General features: G+C 42.3%; 1 protein-coding gene across 4 annotated transcripts in view; it reads left to right on the top strand.

The window, feature by feature from the left end:
• PPARGC1A (PPARG coactivator 1 alpha) overlaps positions 1-18,427 on the top strand; it is a gene marked incomplete at its 5' end in the record, with an annotated part of 599,914 nt that overhangs the window by 439,446 nt on the left and 142,041 nt on the right. The window contains one exon of one of the 4 annotated variants that reach the window (XM_081129085.1): positions 15,173-15,492. The exons of the other annotated variants lie outside the window; for them this stretch is intronic. Of the gene's footprint in view, positions 1-15,172; positions 15,493-18,427 lie in introns of those variants that run through there. 4 annotated transcript variants of the gene reach the window in all.

The following is an 18,427-nucleotide window of genomic DNA, read 5'->3' as shown; positions in this document are numbered from 1 at the left end:
TTTCCAAATGACCAAGATGAAGATGGGGAGGGGGATTTTCCCCAAAGCCACACTGTGCTGGTCAGACCCACTGGGGACACAGGGAGGATCCTCAGTTTCGAGTCTCTTACTCTGTTCGCCACATCTCCTCCCCTTCTCTGGAGCGCAAAGCCATACCGCCAACGGAGGAGCTTTTTCCACGCAGGGGTATGTCAGGCACATTCCCACACTGTGATAGTTACTGAAAGATGCAAGGAGGGCACATTTCATTTTACCTTGGACTTGACGCCTGCAGATATTTTGGAGACCGGGCAGCCAATTCCAGTATTCTGATGGATTTTTATCTGACCAGGTGTTCACTTTGTTCCCTGCTTAGTTCTCTGTCAGCAAAGAGCCTCTGCTCATGTTGACTCTGTTGAGGAGGGCCATATGGTGGGCAATGCCGCCCTCCATCAACGTGGTCACATTTGCATTCATCCTCCGATGAGACAGGAAAGGGGACACTCCTCTCCTACGCTGACATCCCTGTGCTTGGAGCAGAACTGCGTATAGAGATGGAGGCTTCATTTTTTATTTATTTTTTTGGTAAACAAATCAAGGGTACTTGCTAAAGTCATTTATGTTTATACTGAAGTTCTAGGATATGTTCCAAATTCTGCTCCTTATGTCAATACGCATAAACCCTCTGGGGATAAATCATACTAATAAATATACTCTTTAAGAAGTTAAGGCAATTAGGATTCTGTTTGGGTGCATTTCCACCTACATTTATTTCTAGCCCTCCTTGGTAACGAGGGTATATTAATCTATTTTTATTCTGTGTCTGAGTCTATGCTATAGACAGTTCTGTTTCATAAATACCTTTAAGTACTTTCTAGAAGCAATTTCACTATAGACATTACAGGAATACAAACTTTGTCTTCTGTTAGCTCTTTTTCATTAGCTATACTTTATTTCTATTAGCTATTTTCCATTAACTATGTTTTCTATAACAATATAGAGATATGTTTTCTTATAGGAGGTGCTATGAGTCACACTCACAAACATAGGTATGTACTGATATCCATATAAAGGCATTTATTTGAAAACTGCCCTGCACTTGAGCACAATTGATACCATTAAGGTTAAACGAATTGTCAGAGTAGATTACAGTTGATACATATAAATTTACTTAAAATGAAGTAGACTATTTGAAAGGTAAAGGGAAATTCTGAGTTTTCAACTTGAAAACTATGTTTAGGCCCCTGGGTTCGTATCTACTTTTGCTATGAATTTGTGGTTAGTCTGAAGTCAAGTTATCTGTTTTTAATCTCAACATACCAATTTAGAACTTTATTTTACCGGGATTTTTTGGCAATTTCCTAAGGATTTCGGGTTATAATTGTTCTACGGGTATGCTCATATTTCCATTATAACTGTTATTCTACATACAGGAGCAACAAACAGTAAGTAAACTGAAAAGTAAGCAAAATTATGATTATTGTTAAAATAACCCAGTACTCAGAACTTAATTCAAACTTGAACTGAATGAAGTCATTTTTGCTTTTCAGATACTATTAAACAAGTATTACTTTCCATGCCTCCCAAAGATAACTGTTTCTGAAACTATAGAAAGTTGTTGTGTCGTATCTTTCTACTTTTTTGATTTGCAGTGTCCTTAAATAAATAAGCACCCGAGAATGGGGTGCTAGCAACTAATTATATCAATTGCAAAACCACTATAAATTTTAGGCCCCGATGGACAATAGAATCAACCTGAACTCAGATATCCCTTGATCATTTTGTCGACGTTCCAGATTCTCACCATATTGGTAACTCACATTCTTTAAAGACCAGAAGGAACTGATTCTAACTTGCACACACAGGAGTTGACTAGCAGAATTATAGGTACCACCTATAAATGGCTCTCTATTGGTTACGCTTATGTGGATATCTATATAAAAGAGTGCTCCTTAGTTGGCTTTGTTTTCCTTTATGGCATTTATCACTGCCTCACACTGTCCTCTCTCCCCGATCAGATTGCAAAGGGCACCGGGCAGGGCTTTTGCTTTTTTTGCTATGATATGCGCAGGACCTAGCATTGTGCCTGGCATGCTGTACACACGTAGCAAATATGGGAGTGGATGAATGAATGAATAAATGCATGATAGATCTTGATGAGCACAATTTAGAACTCATCTGAATCAATCCCTTCTTTACACAGATTCGGAAATGAGGCTAAGGATGGTTTATTAAATTGATTTTCATTCCATTCATTTATTACTCAATCCTCTTGTTCATCCATCAAATATTTATTGAATACCTACTACCTCCAAGCATATTATTAACTGATGGCAGGACCAGAAAAAAATAAAACGGAGACCCTGTCTTAAGGGAGGCCAGCATTAGCAAGGGAAACAGACCCAGAAAACCAGTAACTTTGTGGGCATCTCTATACTTTGGGGAGGGAGAGAGATGGTGATGTGTGAGTGGAATGTCTAGACAGGAGGAAAAAACATGTAATGATGAGAGTGAAGGAAGATATTGGAGAATGAGCACCCGCCAAGGTTTGGGGGAAGGAAATGACATGGCCCTGTTAGGGACTTGGGTAATTCAGCACGAGGAGTGCACTAGGTAACTCGGGAGGGAGATCACCTGTGGTTAGGCTCTGGGCTCTGGATTCAGAGTGTCTGAGTTCAGATCCTTACCCTCTTGTTTTTGTTTTTTTTTGTGTTTTTTTAATATATATTTATTGATTTCAGAGAGAGGAAAGGAGAGGGGGAGAGAGAGATAGAAACATCAATGATGAGAGTCATTGATCAAGCCCGCAACCCGGGCATGTGCCCTGACCGGGAATCGAACCCCGATCGCCTGGATCCTAGGTCGACGCTCAACTGCTGAGCCACCCCCGGCTGGGCTACCCTCTTGTTTTTAAGCTCTAACTTTGGGCAACTTAAGCCCCCAATGTCTTCATTTCCTTATCTGTAAAATGGAAATAACAGACCTTACCTCATGTGATAATCTGGAGCAAAATTTAAAGGAAATACAATTGTGCTTTATATATAATAGGAGCCTAACAAAAGTTTGGGGCTATTTTTAGAATTATTACGACTGGGAAGTGGTGCAAGACAAAATCGGCAAGGTTGGTTGGGTGAGACTGTAAAGAAGTTGGCACTGGAATTGTATTCCGCATGCATTGGGCACCCTGAAAAGACTGTGAGCCAGTGAGGGAAATGTTTGGATTTTATTTTAGAGAGAAAGAAGTCTCAGATATCCAAATAGGGGAAAGCTTTCCAAGAGGAGGGACTGAGGCTTGAGACCTGCTTGGAAGATGTCACTGGACAATGGCGTTGGGAACAGGGAGAAGGCAGAGCCTCTGGAGAGAATTCAGAGGTGGAACAGTATGAATAGGGGAGGGACCCTAAGGTTCCCAGCCTGGACAACTGTGTGTTTTTAAGGCAAGGGTATTAACCAAAACCCTGGAGAGAGGAAAATTAGCAATTTCAGAGATTGCTCAGGACAGCATTACAGTGTAGAGCTTTGCTCCTCAGAGCAAGGTCCATGGGCTGACAGCATCAACATTACCTGGGAGTTTGTTAGAAATTCAGAATGTCCAGACCCCCACCCCAGACCACCTGAATCAAAATGTGCGTTTAGACAGATCCCCAGGCAGTGTGCATATATGTTAAAGTTAGAGAAACACCAGTCTGCAGCTTGTTCTGCAAACTATGGTCCCCCAACCACAGCCATCATTTTTGTTTTCAGTCTGTGTGTTAAGAATGGTTTTCACATTTAAAAAAATATTTTATTTTTTCCATCACCATTTATCCCCTCTGTGCCCTCTTCCACCTCTACCCACTCCCTCCCCACCCACAATCACCACACTGTTGTCCATGACCATGAGTTCTCTTTTTTGCTCAATCCCTCCAACCCCCCCAATATCCCCTGTCCCCAGCTGTCTGCCTGATCTCTGCGTCTATTTTGCTTTCTTGTTTAGTTTGTTCGTTAAATCCCACATATGAGTGAAATCATATGGTACTTGTTGGTTGAAACAAAAATTAAAGGAAGAATAATATTTTGTGTCACATAAAAATTATGTAAGTTCAAACACCAGTGTCCTGAAGTACCATTGTGCTGGAGCACAGCCACACTCATTCCCAGGCAGTGTTAATGGGCACTTGTGTTCCCAGTGACAGAGGTGAGCAGTGGCCACAGAGAATGGAACACCCACTGAGCTAAAATATTCACCATTCGGCTCTTTACAGAGAGTTTTCTGGCCTCTGACCTAAGAAGGGACTTGGAAGTAATGAGGTCCTGGGGGCTAGTCCTAGCACTGTTTCTACCATCACGTGGTTAGCGACTTAAGTCTCTGTGCCTCGCTGTTTCCCACTTGTACAGTGAAGATATAATGCGTACCCCATGGGATCAAAAGAATAAATAGCAATGATGTATGCGTTGTGCTTATCCCAAAGACCAGCGCTGGGGACGTGCTCAGTGCCTACTGGCTGTTAGCATGCAGAAATGAGAACAGGTGACCATGGCGCGGCCCAAGTCTTTGCTCCAATCCTGCCTGTTTCTCTGGGGTGCAGGCGTGTCCCACGTTGCTGCTCCCTTTCTGACTGTTCACTCCAGGTTACCCTGATTTTCTGATTTCCGCCCTTATCATCTAACTGATTTTAGAGGAATGCCGAGTAATAAAGAAAATAGCTCTTTCATCAGTGCTTAGGCCTGTCATGAGTAACGATATTAGTAACTAATGACCTGCAATGCGGTTAGACATTCGGGAGTCATTTGTTTTGATGTTTTTTATGCCATCGTAATGATTTTGTTTGTTACTCATTGTAACTCTACTTTCAGGGCATAAGTCAATGTCGTTTTATATTCCGGGCAGACGCTGTGTGTATTTTCAGCGGTTTTCTAGGGTGAAGAATTAACAGTTATTAACAGTAACACAAGCATGGGGTGTTTTGAACAGATTTTAAAAGCATCAATAAAGAAATCACTGACATGGATTTTTTTTTTTTTTCCACATTTTGAGGGAAAGCTGCAAATAACCATGCTGGTATTTAATACTTGGACCTTGATTCGAAATCAAATTGAATGTACATACACATTTTGGTTATCTCTCAATTGAAGTATAACATTTCCTCCAAAGAAATATACTGTTAAAAAAAAAAAAAGAATGTTCCTACCTTTTTACCTCTGCCTTTTCTTATTAGCTACACTCTGATATCTCTCCTAGCAAATACTGATATCCGGGGATGCTTAGTGCAAAGAGCAAGACCACAGTGCACCCGAGAATTTATGTGCTGCTACTTCCTGCTTGTGAATATAATACTTGGGCTGTGGGGTTAAGTATCAGATAATTTCCTCGGATCTTTAGTTATTGTGAATTTTCTCTCTTAGTACAGACTTTACGAGTTAGGAAATACAGAAATTGACTCAGATTTCTAACCAGTTATAATTATTACAGTAAAAAAGAACACAATAGTGCCTCTTAATACAAAACACTCTATTTTTTCACAACTTTGTAAGGACAAATACATATGTTTTCTATTTATATTCTTATATTCCATCTTATTTAGCACTGTTAATCAATGAACATTATATTTCAGATTGGCATCTACTAGAATGATGCTAAAATTATGTTATTTTATTTTTGGGGGGATTTGAATCTGGGTGTGATCGCTTTTTTTTTTCATTTTCATTTTTTTCATCTTTATTGTTGAAAGTATTACAGATGCCCCCCTTTTCCCCCCATTGATCCCCTCTACCCCACATCCACCCCACCCCCAAGCCTTCCCCATATCAATGTCCGTGTCCATAAGTTATGCATATAAGCATATAAATTCTTTGATTAATCTCTTCCCACCCACTCCCCCATCCCCACCTTCCCTCTGAGATCCCCAGTCTGTTCTATGCTCCTATGTCTCTGGATGTATTTTGTTCATTGGTTTATTTTGTTTATTACATTCCACATATAAGTGAGCCCATGGGGTACTTGTCTTTCTCTGACTGGCTTATTTCACTTAGCATAATACTCACCAGGTCCATCCATGCTATCCCAAAGGGTAAGAGATCCTTCTTTTTTACAGCTGTATAGTATTCCATGGTGATGCTATGTATTGTTGAGAATATTTTAAACTTTCATTTAAACTTCTTCAAATTATATGTGAGCTCTTTCTAGGAGATCTTAGGTTATAAAACAGTGCGAAAGAAATCTCTAGGTGGAAGACTAAAAATGGACCCAGTTGCCAAAACCACATACACACACGAAAGAAACTTCTAGAATTCTTTTAAATGTGAAAGTATATTCCATTTGAATTACAAATAGTATAAAACTGTCCAAAAAGTCTTTAAAATAACCATTGCTTTAAGTATATATGAATTTGATTACTAATATATGCCAGGGGCTAGCCTCTTAGCAAATGTGCAATTTATATGAAAACTCTGGGGAATCCCACAACTAGCATCACTAAACAGCTAAAGAGGAAGAAGTAAGCATGCTTATTGTCTGTTCCACATTTAATTCAGGATGGTGAACTTGCTATGGAGATCTCATCATTCCATGCCTTTCCTTCCCATCCTAGAAACACTAGCATAGTAAAAATTTGACAATGTGAATTTCAGCTTGATTAAGAAAGGTAGACAGTGTCCACAAGTTCAAGCTCTTAGTTGTGAAGTTGCTATGAACAGTTAAAAAATACACAAAAATGTCCTGACTATAGGGAATTAGGCGGGTAAGTGATGATATGGTAAGAAAGAAAAAAAGCCAGATTTCAAAGGAAATTTAACTGAATATGTATTTCTTACTGGACAGTGTGGTCTTATGAAAAACCTCAACAACAATGAATGTGCTGTTCTAATTTGAGGCCCTTTTATCATAGAGGTGCCTGGAATACCATTGTATATTTCCACGTGTGACAATGTAGCCTTGTGTTTTCTTCTTGGCAAAATGCTCTTAGAGTGTCCAACTTTGGAAGGTGAAGTTGCTGGACGATTTGAATCCATTATAAAATGGTCACTATTTCTTTGTTACTGAGTCTCCCTTCCATCTGTGGACATAAGTAATGACGTGGTCCTGAAAATGGAAACTACAGGTCACAATACACTGTGAGCTTTGAATGTTCAGGAAGATGAAATCCTGGCTACATCACTGGGGGCATTACTCTGTAGTTTAATGACTACATAATCTTTAATGCATAGTCTGGATATTACAGTAAAGGCAAGGGGCTGATCATTCAAATGCCTGCGTCTAATACCTGCAGAATTGTGTACTCTGCATGGATAGAGTCAAGCTAACATGGTCCCATAACAAAGTTCTCTCTGTTCCTATAATATCATAATACTTTGTTTTGGGTGTCCCCTAAGAAGTTTATTCAAAAGGAGCAGCAGGGAGTTATTAGAGATGCTAGAGAGCTGCATTGCAGTTACAGCTGCTACAGACCGGAGTTGACCAAACATGCCTCTGGAAAAGTACCATCACCTTTCTTTTATGCATCTAATGAGTGCATACCCGATCCATTTAGCTTGTGACCTGCTTAGAAAAGCCCATGTGAGAGGAAAGTATTTTCTTCTAGTCCTGCCCAGCTTCGTTTTCTTACCTACTGCTCTTGGGAAGAGAGCTGAGATTCAGAAGTCAGAGTAAGTTGTGGCAAACTCTGCTGTCTCCCAGGTAGGCAGTAGGGAAGGGAGCAAGGTTGTCGATCAAATCTTCACGTAATAGGTTAGAATCAGATGATCAGCAAGGATTTCTGCAAGACACAAATCTACACAGATTGTTTTATTGAAGGGACTTTAATGAAGGGGCTACTTCTAGAGGGGTGACCATGTAAAGAGAACAAATAGGCAGGCTAGGGCACCAGGACACTAGCAAACACGGGAAGTCTTCGGAGAACAGTGACTTATCATGAAACTAATCAAGCTTAGGCTCCAGGGTTCCTCACAGCATACAGACAGGCTCCTTCCAAGCCCCAAGAGGGGCCAGCAGTATATTCTCATGGTCATATATTTTTAAACAAAGTGTTCAAATTTAATTATGCAAGTTGTGGAGTCCATAACACTTGGATGGCCTAGGGCCAAAGGACAAGAAGACTACATAGTGTTACCCGAGCCTGGGAAGGACTGGAGTTGTGGGGGTTAGGGGGGCAGCCGCCCAGTCATCGGAGAAGCTGTAGAGACACAGAAACTTCCAGGGGAGAAGCCCAGCAGCAGGAGGGAGTGGGAAGGGCCTGCCTTGACCCCTCTCTCACCCTGCCTTCTGGTTTCTGATGATGCTTCCATTGGCTGAACCCAACAGGAAGCTAGAACGCAGGAGCCGGGGCACCCTACAGTGTGGAGTTGAGCAGAAAGCTGGAGAACGGATTGGACAGGGGAGACGGGAGGCCGAAGGAAGCCAGCAGAATAGTGAAAAGTGGAATCAACGTCGTGCCCCGTTTTCTAGTTTCGACGGTTTAAATGCACCGTTTTGTGTTTTGCACTCTCCTTTGGTGACCCCTGTAAGTCAGGGTTTTTCCCTAATAGTACGTTCTGGAGAGAACAAAATGCCACACGGTGTTTTCGGTTGTACTGCAGACTTCGGTTCGCACGGCAGCCTCATTCAGAACAAGTAACGGAGCACGGTGTGACCAGGGCCCAGCGGTCCCGTGCGGTCAATCGCGATGGGGAGTGGAAGGAAATGACCAGGAGTTATAAACAGAATTCTTCAATCTGCAGACGCTTTCCAGACGAGAACCCACATTTGGGCCCGAGCTTTCGTTACTAACTGTTCAAATATTTACACACAGCGCTGATGAATGAGCGTGAGTGTTAGACTCCGGGAGCCTTGTCTCGGAGGTGAAGGTAACGGCTTTCCTGGTGCGGCAGAGGGGAAGCCTTCATTTTTCCTGAATGGGTTCTAGGCTGAGACACTGCAGATTACGCAAATAAGTAAACTGAGGAGGTTAGAGCGGGGTCGGTAAACTGCAGCTTTTTCTCCTAAACTCAGGTAGTTTCCTGGTGAGTTTCAGTCAAAGGCAGTTGGCTTCTAGCTTCCCTGAGACTATCGCCCCATCGCTGTACGAATCCCGCTGTTCCTTTGTTGGGAGATAGATGTTTTCTTCAGAACTTATTGAAAGTCTGGGGTTTACAGAGCGGAATGCATCTTGTTTGTGTGTTTTATTTTATTTATTTATTTTTTATTTTAAAAATATATCTTTATTGATTTCAGAGAGAGGAAAGGAGAGGGAGAGAGAGAGAGAGAGAGAGAGAGAGAGAGAGAGAGAAACATCAATGATGAGTCATTGATCGAGCCCGCAACCCGGGCATGTGCCCTGACCAGGAATCTAACCCCAATCGCCTGGATCCTAGGTCGACGCTCAACCACTGAGCCATGCCAAGCCGGGCTTGTTTGTGTGTTTTAATCTTTATTTAAGAAATGCTGTGATATGTCTTGATGGCAAAGAATCCTTTGATGATGCCTGGCACCCTTTCTCCTCTCCTTAGGTTGTCAGCTCATCACGCTCCCTCGCCTCATGTTCCAGACCTTGCTCTTCTATGCTTGTTTTCTAGTGAAAATGAGCAGCAGGTAGCTCCTTGGAAGGGCTCCATGTCGGGTTTCCTTTGTGCTGTTCCCTCTGCCTGGCACCCCCTTCCTGCTTCTGGTCACTCACCTGCCTGACCTTGAACCAGACTGGCACCCCTTACAGGAAGTCATCGTGCTTTTGTGTGGCCTTTTCGTCATTAACCCCCCATCCCATATCCCACCAATTCGGAGTGATTGCCTCTGCCTTCTGGACCGTAGGGCTTTCTGAGTCGGGAAAGGGCCTTACTCTTATTAGCATTCAGAGTGTGCAGGATCCGGCATGCGCAGGTCATCAGTAAGTATTTGTTGAACTAAACAATTGTACAATTGTAAAAAAATGGATTGATCCAAAGCAGGAAACACTGTGCAATCCTCAAGGTAGCTCTAGTGTCCTAGTTAAAACTTAGTCCGATGTGTAAAATTTAATTATCTCTCTCTGATTAATTGGCTCCTGAGATGACTTCTGGATTTTGCCTGTGCTTGGGGTAAAATTAGACCAGTGTCTGCCTTATCACACTAAGCTACCTGAAAGAGTCAGTTATACTTTTTGTTAAGACTAAATTGCTGATTAAGTAATAGCTTTTATATGAAATAGTAGAGAAGGGAACTAACTCTGATTATCACTCTCATGCCAAGTCCACAGTAAGGTGACAATGACAATGTCCATTATCACACTGGATCCTCACTCCCACTCTCTCATGCAAGTAAAATAAGAATCTTATTGTCATTTTTTAGCCAGAGATCAATTTTTCCAAGGTCACCTTTCTGGAGGAAGCAGGATTTGAATCCTAGTCTTCCTGAGTCATGTCCAACGCTTTTTATCCATTGTTCCAAGATGTCTTGCAGCTCTGAGAATGGCTCCATCATGACCAGGTATTCTTTTTACTTCCATGTGACTGATGCTTGCCACCTTATATAGCTTTGTGCCACCTTGTGCATTGGGCAAATGATGGACAGTTTCATCAGTTCAATGAGAGTTGGCTTTGGAGGTAATATTGGAGAAGGGTCTATAGAAGAGGTAGAGAAAGAAATGCTAGAGATTGATGATATATTCAATATATAACTTTTCTTAGGGCAAGAAAATAGACTCTTTTGAAGATAAGTTTCTCAGGGAAGATTCATATCAGTATTCTTAGAGATGCATGGCGTAGATACCTTTCTAAGAAGTGGATTGGAAATTCACTTTGGGTCTGTACCTATGATGAGCCAATTTGCCAATGAAGTGTTTTGGGGTTGGACTATTTCCTATCTGCTTTTCTAAGTACCCGAGTGTTTTATACCTTGCTCGGCATCATCCATTTCAGGGGAGAGCACTTTTAAAATGGGTTTCTATCTAAAGCCAGTCACATTTTTAGTGCCTGGTGAAATTCATTTGAATAATGGACTTTATTTTCCATGTGCCTTCAGCAGAACTGTGAGCACGGAAAGAAAACAAGGCAGATTTGTAGGGTGGCTGCAAAGTGAAAAATATGCATTCCCATGAGTGATGGCTTGTGGTTGTTTTTACTCCCCCACCTCTTGTGGGCACTTCCCAAGGTTTCATTAATGGGGGAGGGTGGCGCTTGTCCTTGAGTCCATCTCAGGACACTGACACTTCACAATAAAATTCTAAGAAAAAAAAACAAACAAACCATCCGGAGATTTGCAAAGTCTAAAGAGGCCCAGGAAAATGGATTCCATTTGCTGAAAATGGTCGGGAGTTATTTACTGGATTAAGTGTGAAGTATGTTGATAACAGATGGAATCAGTGGTCACATGATGTATTTAAATAGTCTAAGGATAACCTCAATGTCCTGGTCAATGTTCCTTCTCTCGATTAATGCCAGTGCTAATTAACTGGCACAAGTGTTCCTAGCCATATGGGGGATGGTGCTGAACACCGGCTGGCAGCCTATATCCAGCCACTACCTGTATGCAATTCAGTGCTTTGCTTGGTGCTTTGGGACTTCCATGTGGAACAGCCCAGCACAGAGAGAGCCGACTGCTGCAAGTGTCACCATGTTTCCTTTGTTTCTTTTGTGCACCTCATTCCAAACATGGTTGAAAAATTAGAAATTATGCTGACTTTGTGTGGGGTAAGTGAAACTGTACTTGGTTCCCAGCTATAGGAGAGCACCTTGAGTTTCGCAGTGGTCTGCTGATTAATCTTTATTCTGATTTCCTAACAATGGGCACCTTACTCAAAAATCATCTTCATTGAACCAGTGCTGTGCCATCCAGCTATCTATTTGTCTTCTGACCTGGAATATGAAGGGGATAACTAGTTTAGGCCAATCGAGAGCAATGTGGTCTGGGAGATAGGTTATAAGTTTATATCCAGCTATGACTCTACAGGAAGAGAGTGTGCTGAGGAAAGAGGGCTGGATCTGGAGTCTGTTAATTTGGGGATGACTGCCATTCATGTTGGTCACCAGTCCTTTGGCCCTTGGTGCTCCCCAGGGCTGGCAGGGGAATCAGAAGCTTTTGCTTCAACAGAGTCTACCAGTCTTCTCCATGCCAACTCAAATAAGTATAAAAAAAGTAAAATAAAAATAAAATAAGAGAGATTTTCAAAAAATGAACAAATGAAAGCAAAATTTGAATTCTTTGTCGTTTTTATTTTCATAATTTTAAAACTTATCTTAAATAAAGTCACTTTTAATTTAAGAATTGATCAATAAAAAATAAGATAATCGTATAATTTACCATCAAAATGGAACATTTAAAGTGAAAAGAGAAGTTCATAATAATCACTCGGGGTCACAGGCATGAAGAGGGGTTACCCTGAGTGTGATGGTGTCTATAAACAAGAGCAATGCATTCATTCTGCAAAGGCAATCCAAAGACAAGCCCCCTGGGGCTCCCTACTTCAACTGGATTGCAGCCCCACAGGGTTGCCCACACAGAAACTCTGCAACCTTCACTGTCTTGGGAAAAGACTCATTGAGCCCCTGTGGACCTCAGTTAACCATGTGGTAGGCCTGGGGGGTGGATGGTGTAGAGGGGGTTAATGGGGGAAAAAGGAACATCTGTAATACTTTCAACAATAAAGATAAATTTAAAAATTAATAAATAAAATGTATATGTCATACTAGCTCCTCAGAACTATAGAAGGGATTAAATGAGATGTGTGTATGTGTGTCAAGCATCTAAAACAGGGTCTGTCACATAGGAGTTGTTCCTTAGTAACTGTCTCCTGGTCCTCCTGCTTCCTTCCTCCCCCACTCCCTTCCCATGTGGACAATTGTACTATATCCAAAGTATTAATATACATTGTTGAAGGAAGGGGCCATAGTTGTAGATTCCCTACTTCATTAGCAACAGTGCTTTATTAATCACTTATCCTGATGTGTGGTGCCTGGGGCAGAGTAGTGCTCAGCAAACATTGGTCCGATAGATGGATGAACTAAAGAGTCAAAGAATAGCAGCTGCTCCACAGCAGAAGGTCTCCAGACATAGCAGAGTGTGCCTGCATTCTTGGCCAATAAGAATTCAGGTAGCTTGAGAACACTGGGCGGCCTTTCCCACATGGAAGATTAGGTTGAGTGACAATAAAGGAAGGTTCTTCATGAAGGTTTGTCATAATCAAAGAAGAACTGGGCCCTCCTGTCCCCACGTGGCTCCCCAGTTCCTGCTGAGTTTCTGAGATGGAGAGGAGGCAAATGTGGAGCCCAGCACACCTGGGAGAGAGAAACATAGAATTTCCCTTGTGCACTTATGTAGCTCTGGTCTACCAGGCTGCTCTACCAGGCTATTCTATGAAGCCTGGTGTGCAGGAGACAGACCCAGAACCTGAGAGTGTCAGTTCTTCTGTTGGACCTGAGAGGAGCTACATCTCCCCATGTAACATCCGTGAAATCTGATGGGCCAACTCTTGATTTAGTGGCTTTTGTTCCCTGTCAGCACCAAGAGACAAGCAAGCTTTGGGCAGTGGGGCATGAGCAGGTATTCTCGGGTGGATATGGGTGTGATCTGAGCAGTGGAGCAGAGTGAAGGCTCCAGGGCTTCCCTGCCAGGGTTCCTCTCCTAGCTCCATTAATTAATAGTAGTGCAATCTTGGATCTTGGGCAGACTGATCAAATTCTTTATGCTTCCATTTTTCCACCTGTTAAACAGTGATAATAATTACATCTGCCTCACAGGATTATTTTGAAAGTAAGATGAGCTCATTGTATGTAAAACATTTAGTCCAGTACTGATCACACAGTAGGCACACAATAATGATGAACGGCCAGTTTCATATTAGCACCAGCAGGATCATCGGTTTCCTTATTACCAGGTTCTGAACCCGACTGTTCGTTATACCAGGTTCTCTCAAGGTGATTGTTCCAGTCAGCTGGCACCGGGGAACCTCCGGGGGGGAAGTAGATATTGTAAGACAGGGAATTGTCACATCAAGTATATTACATGCTTCAGTAGCCAGGGACTGATTAGTACAAATTGAATTTCGCACTAACCTGCCAGAGGCAGAGTGCACAATTGGGCTCCACGGGTTCAGTTTGATTTTTGTAAGGAGATATTTACATGAGAGGTGCCATGTGAATATTAAAAAACGAGCTTTGCAGCAGTTTGTAACAGAGCAAAATACATAATACATACGTACATACATATATTTAAAAAAAAACTTAAGCCTGCCCACCAGAAAGAAATATATTCACCTAAAAACCACCTCAGACCTGAAGCTTGAAGTCCGAAATCCGCCCTGGGGAGAAACCAAAAAGATCAAAAGAAGAACCGATCGCCTGGCCTTTTGGAGCAGGTATTCCTGTCCTTCCCTGGTTGCCTGTCTGGGCTGCGCTGCACCTTCGCCGCTCCTCCTGCTCATATTATTCTACTGCCAGGCTCCTGGCACCCAGAGTGGGAAAGAATTTTCTGTACTCTGAGCTCGAGCTGGGCACTGGGAAATCCTCCTGCCCTGGATGTGTGGCCGCCGGGGCCATTCTGCAAGCTGGAGCCGCTGCCCCCCGCCCGGTCCTCTGGCCCGTGTCCCAGCCAGGCCGGCCCTTGGCGCGGGCCCGTCTGCCGCGGGGGAAAGTGCGCTTCTCCTTTGTGCCTCCATCCGCAGCTCCGCGCCGATGAAAATAGAACCTGCTTTCATCTCCCGGGCCTGACGGAGAGATAGCTCCCAGACTGCAAGTCAGCATTTGCCCGCACGATTGTTTGGCAAAATCTATTTTTAAAAGTCCATAAATTCTGCCGGTAGACAAAATGGGCACTCTTTCTGGGGGGACTGGGAGACGATGTGTGTGCCCCATGGTGCACTGTCAAGCCTGGAGTGAGAGCTGTTCACACCTCTCCTTCCACTCCCTGCCCGGGAGCGTGGCATCCCCAGCATATCCATGCCAGGTGAGCATGGGCAGGGGCCCTCCTGCCCGAGGAGGGAGGGCCTGGCCTGTCGCTGTCACCGCCTCCAGCTGTTGTGGGGTGTGCGAGCTCTGCATCGCCAGCCCTTTGTGACTCACATCTGCAGGTCACATGAGGCTGACCGTCAGGCCATGTGCGTCACCGGCGTTGGAAATTCAAGCTCAGATATCACGTTAGGCTTCTTTCGCCCCTGGTTCTCCTTTCTATGCAGTGGAGCAGATTAGGAAGGCTCGGTGAAAGTTTTATTAGTCAGGAGTCTTAAAAAAAACACAACCTGGGGACTTGGGGATGATGAAAGGACCCAGAGTGATGTAAAGATATAAAAGGCAGGCTTGTGCCTACCTCAGGAGTATGTCCTAAGCTTCCCTAACTCTGTGCTTTTGCTGACACGGTCCCTCCTGCTAGGACCACCCTCCCTGCCCGCTGCATCCCCAACTGTGGTCTGGTAGCCTCAGCTCTTCCGTTCTCTCAAGTTCTGTCGAAATGATCCCTCTTCCTGTCCCTGGCCTGCTCCTCAGAGGTCCTTTTGAGGCATCTCTGATGTTGCCTTTCTGAGTGTTTCTTCAACTTTTCTGCAGTGACTCTGCCCCTTGTGTTTGCAGCTAAATTGTGAAGTACTTGGAGGACAGGTAATATCCTATGTGTCTTTGCTGTGTATCACCAGTGTGTGTGTACGAATGCTTATTTTCTTTTTTATTAATATTTTAATAAGTATAATTTATTTTAACTATCTAAAACTATGAATAGAGATAAACAAAAATAAATTTAAAGTAATTGAAAGCTCATATCTTAAAATGGTAACCGTTGCCCACTTTAAGTGTATAACTTCCAATATGTATATTTTTAATCACTGCATCTGGATGATGGAGAGACAGAGAGGTGGGGAGGAGAGAATGATGTGTTTTATGTACATTAACCCCTGAATCCTTAGCAAGCCTATGGGGTATGTGCAATGATTATCTTTGTTTTAAAGGTGAAGAAACTGAGGCTCAGAGCTGTGAACTGACTTGCCCCAGGTCATGTAGCTAATACATGATAGAGCATGATATATGTAGTGTTCTGTAATTTATTTTTTTTTACTCAACCACATGGTAATCTATTCATTTGTTGAACACGTATGTATTGAGTCCCCTGGTATGTGTGGTGCATAGTGTTAGGAAAATTTTGCACAGAATAGAATTTGCCTCTGGTCTCATGAAGTGGGCAGAAGACAGTTGAAAAACCAAATACATGCGATCTGTGGTCTGTAATAGGAGAAGTTCAGAGTATGGGGGGGCATTCAGCAGCATCTAACCTAATCTGAGAGTGGTGAAATATTTATTTATCATTGTTGCTCATGACTGCATTATTTCACATAAGCCTTTTATTTTAGGATAGTATTAGATTTATGGAAAAATTGTAAACATAACTCAGAGATTCCCATATACCTTATACCCAGTTTCACCTAATTTAATGTCTGATGATACGATGGCCCACTGTCACAGCCAATGAGCCAATATTGATATGTTGCTATTAACTAAACTCTGTACTTTAATCAGATTTCATTGGTTTTCCCCCTAATATCCTTTTTCTGTCTCAAGATCCCATCCAGGCCACCACATCACATTTACTCGTCATGTCTCCTTAGGCTTCTCTAGGCTGTGACAGTTTCTCAGACTTCCCCTGTTTTTGATGATCTTGACAGTTTTGAAGAGTAGCAGTCAGGAGTTTTATAAAATGCGCCTCAGTTGGGATTTGTCCGATGCTTTTCTCATGATTAGACTGGGGTTGTGGAGTTTGGGGAGGAAGCCCGCAGAGGTGAGGTGCCATCCTCGGCACATCCTGTCAAGAGTGCATGCTGTCGATGTGGATTATGACGAGGTTAAGCTTGATCGCCTGGCTAAGGTCTGCATGCCAGGTTTCCCTCTACCCTACACTTCATGGGGTACCCTTTAGAAACAGGTCATTACGCATAGCTCACACCTAAGGGGTGGGGAGTGAGGTTCTACTCCCTTGAGCGGGAGCATGATTGCATTTTCACACTGTGGATGTTCCACAGCCAATTTCCCCAACCCCCTATTGACAGACATTGAGGTTCGCCCATTCGCATCAACTGCTAAAGCAATGCCACGTGAATATCCTTTATAAATATCCTTAACCCCTCAAGTTGTTTCTTTCAGAATAAACTCCTCTATATAAATTTGGGTCAAAGGGTAGGCAGCTTCGAATCTGTATTGGTAAATTACTTTCTAAAGAGGTAATACCTATTTACACGGGTGAGTGCTAGCTTCCTGGAACCAGAGCAATGTTATGTATTATTCCTTTCAATCACTGATAATTTGATAAGCAGAGAATTTAAGCATGTAGTGGGTATGCAATGAATAGAAGGATATAGAGCCAAAGTTCTATTTTGAGTGAGGAATCATAATCACTTTCTTTTTTTAGAGTGGAACAGACTCAGGTTGACTAAAAAGCTCTAGACCATGTTCTAGACGGAGAAATCGTTCCTACTCCCAAGGATATTTCAGTCTAGGGATGGAGGCAACGTAACTAAGCTTGAATTAGTCCTTCACCTCCAGTAATACCTACAGTTCAAATTGTACTTACAGTGATTCCATTAAAAATTCACAAAATACCTCTTTAGACTGTCTACATGATTTTTCATGCTGAAAAAACGGTGAAGATTGCTTGAAGTATTTCTGTAGTGCTAACATTTATTTAACATGAAATTTAGAGACCTACATAGATGGAGAGGTTATTGGTGCATGAAGGAACCTACACTCCAAACAGAAATTGTTTATGTAAATATTGGACTCTGCACAGGTCTTCAGTGAGGAAGCCTGCCACTGTGAGTTCACAGATGCCAAGAGGGCGGTGATTAGGGAAGAACTATGAATTCCAGCACATGCCTAAGTTTGATTCCCAAATGGACCAATTTACTAATATATTAAGTATATGAGCGCTAAATGGGATATGGTAAAAACAGCCTCACAGATTCAATAAGTGTGGAAGTGAATTTTAAGTAAATTACATGCCTAAGTCAATGTGGGTATTTCAAAAGACTGAAGCTTTTGTCCTTATTCTTATTTAGGATGATCTTAATGTACTATATCTAGATTGGCTACCAGAGAAAAAGAGAAAAAATTCTGAGGGTATTAACAGTGAAATCCACTGGCTCTGTTGAATCTGAACATGGCAAATTGATGAGAAATTGGGAACCATTTAGATACAATCGAAATCTATATATTGATACTAATTCCTTCCACAGAGGGACATTTTTAGCTGTTCTTTGGTGAATTCAATTACTTATTTCTCTTATCACTCATTGGTTCCTTGTTTATGCCAAGGAGAACTGAGCTGTTGCTGGTAATGTTTTAGAATACACTTGAATCGAGAGGGAAAGAGATGAACATTGAAAATCATTTCATTCAAGTAAAAAATCCATGAGATCATTCCCCCCCCCCCATCTTTCTTTTGACTTTTGGACTTTCAGTTTTCTGTAATGAAAAAAATGATATCTGCTCATACAGTATGTGGTGTTCTTGGGTTGTTGATTTAAAGAGTTAAAGTCTTTGCCCAGCTTAC

This window comes from Miniopterus schreibersii (genome assembly GCF_964146895.1).
Source record: "Miniopterus schreibersii genome assembly, chromosome: 1".
Lineage (NCBI taxonomy): Eukaryota > Metazoa > Chordata > Mammalia > Chiroptera > Miniopteridae > Miniopterus > Miniopterus schreibersii.
This window is presented reverse-complemented; position numbering and strand designations above follow the sequence as displayed.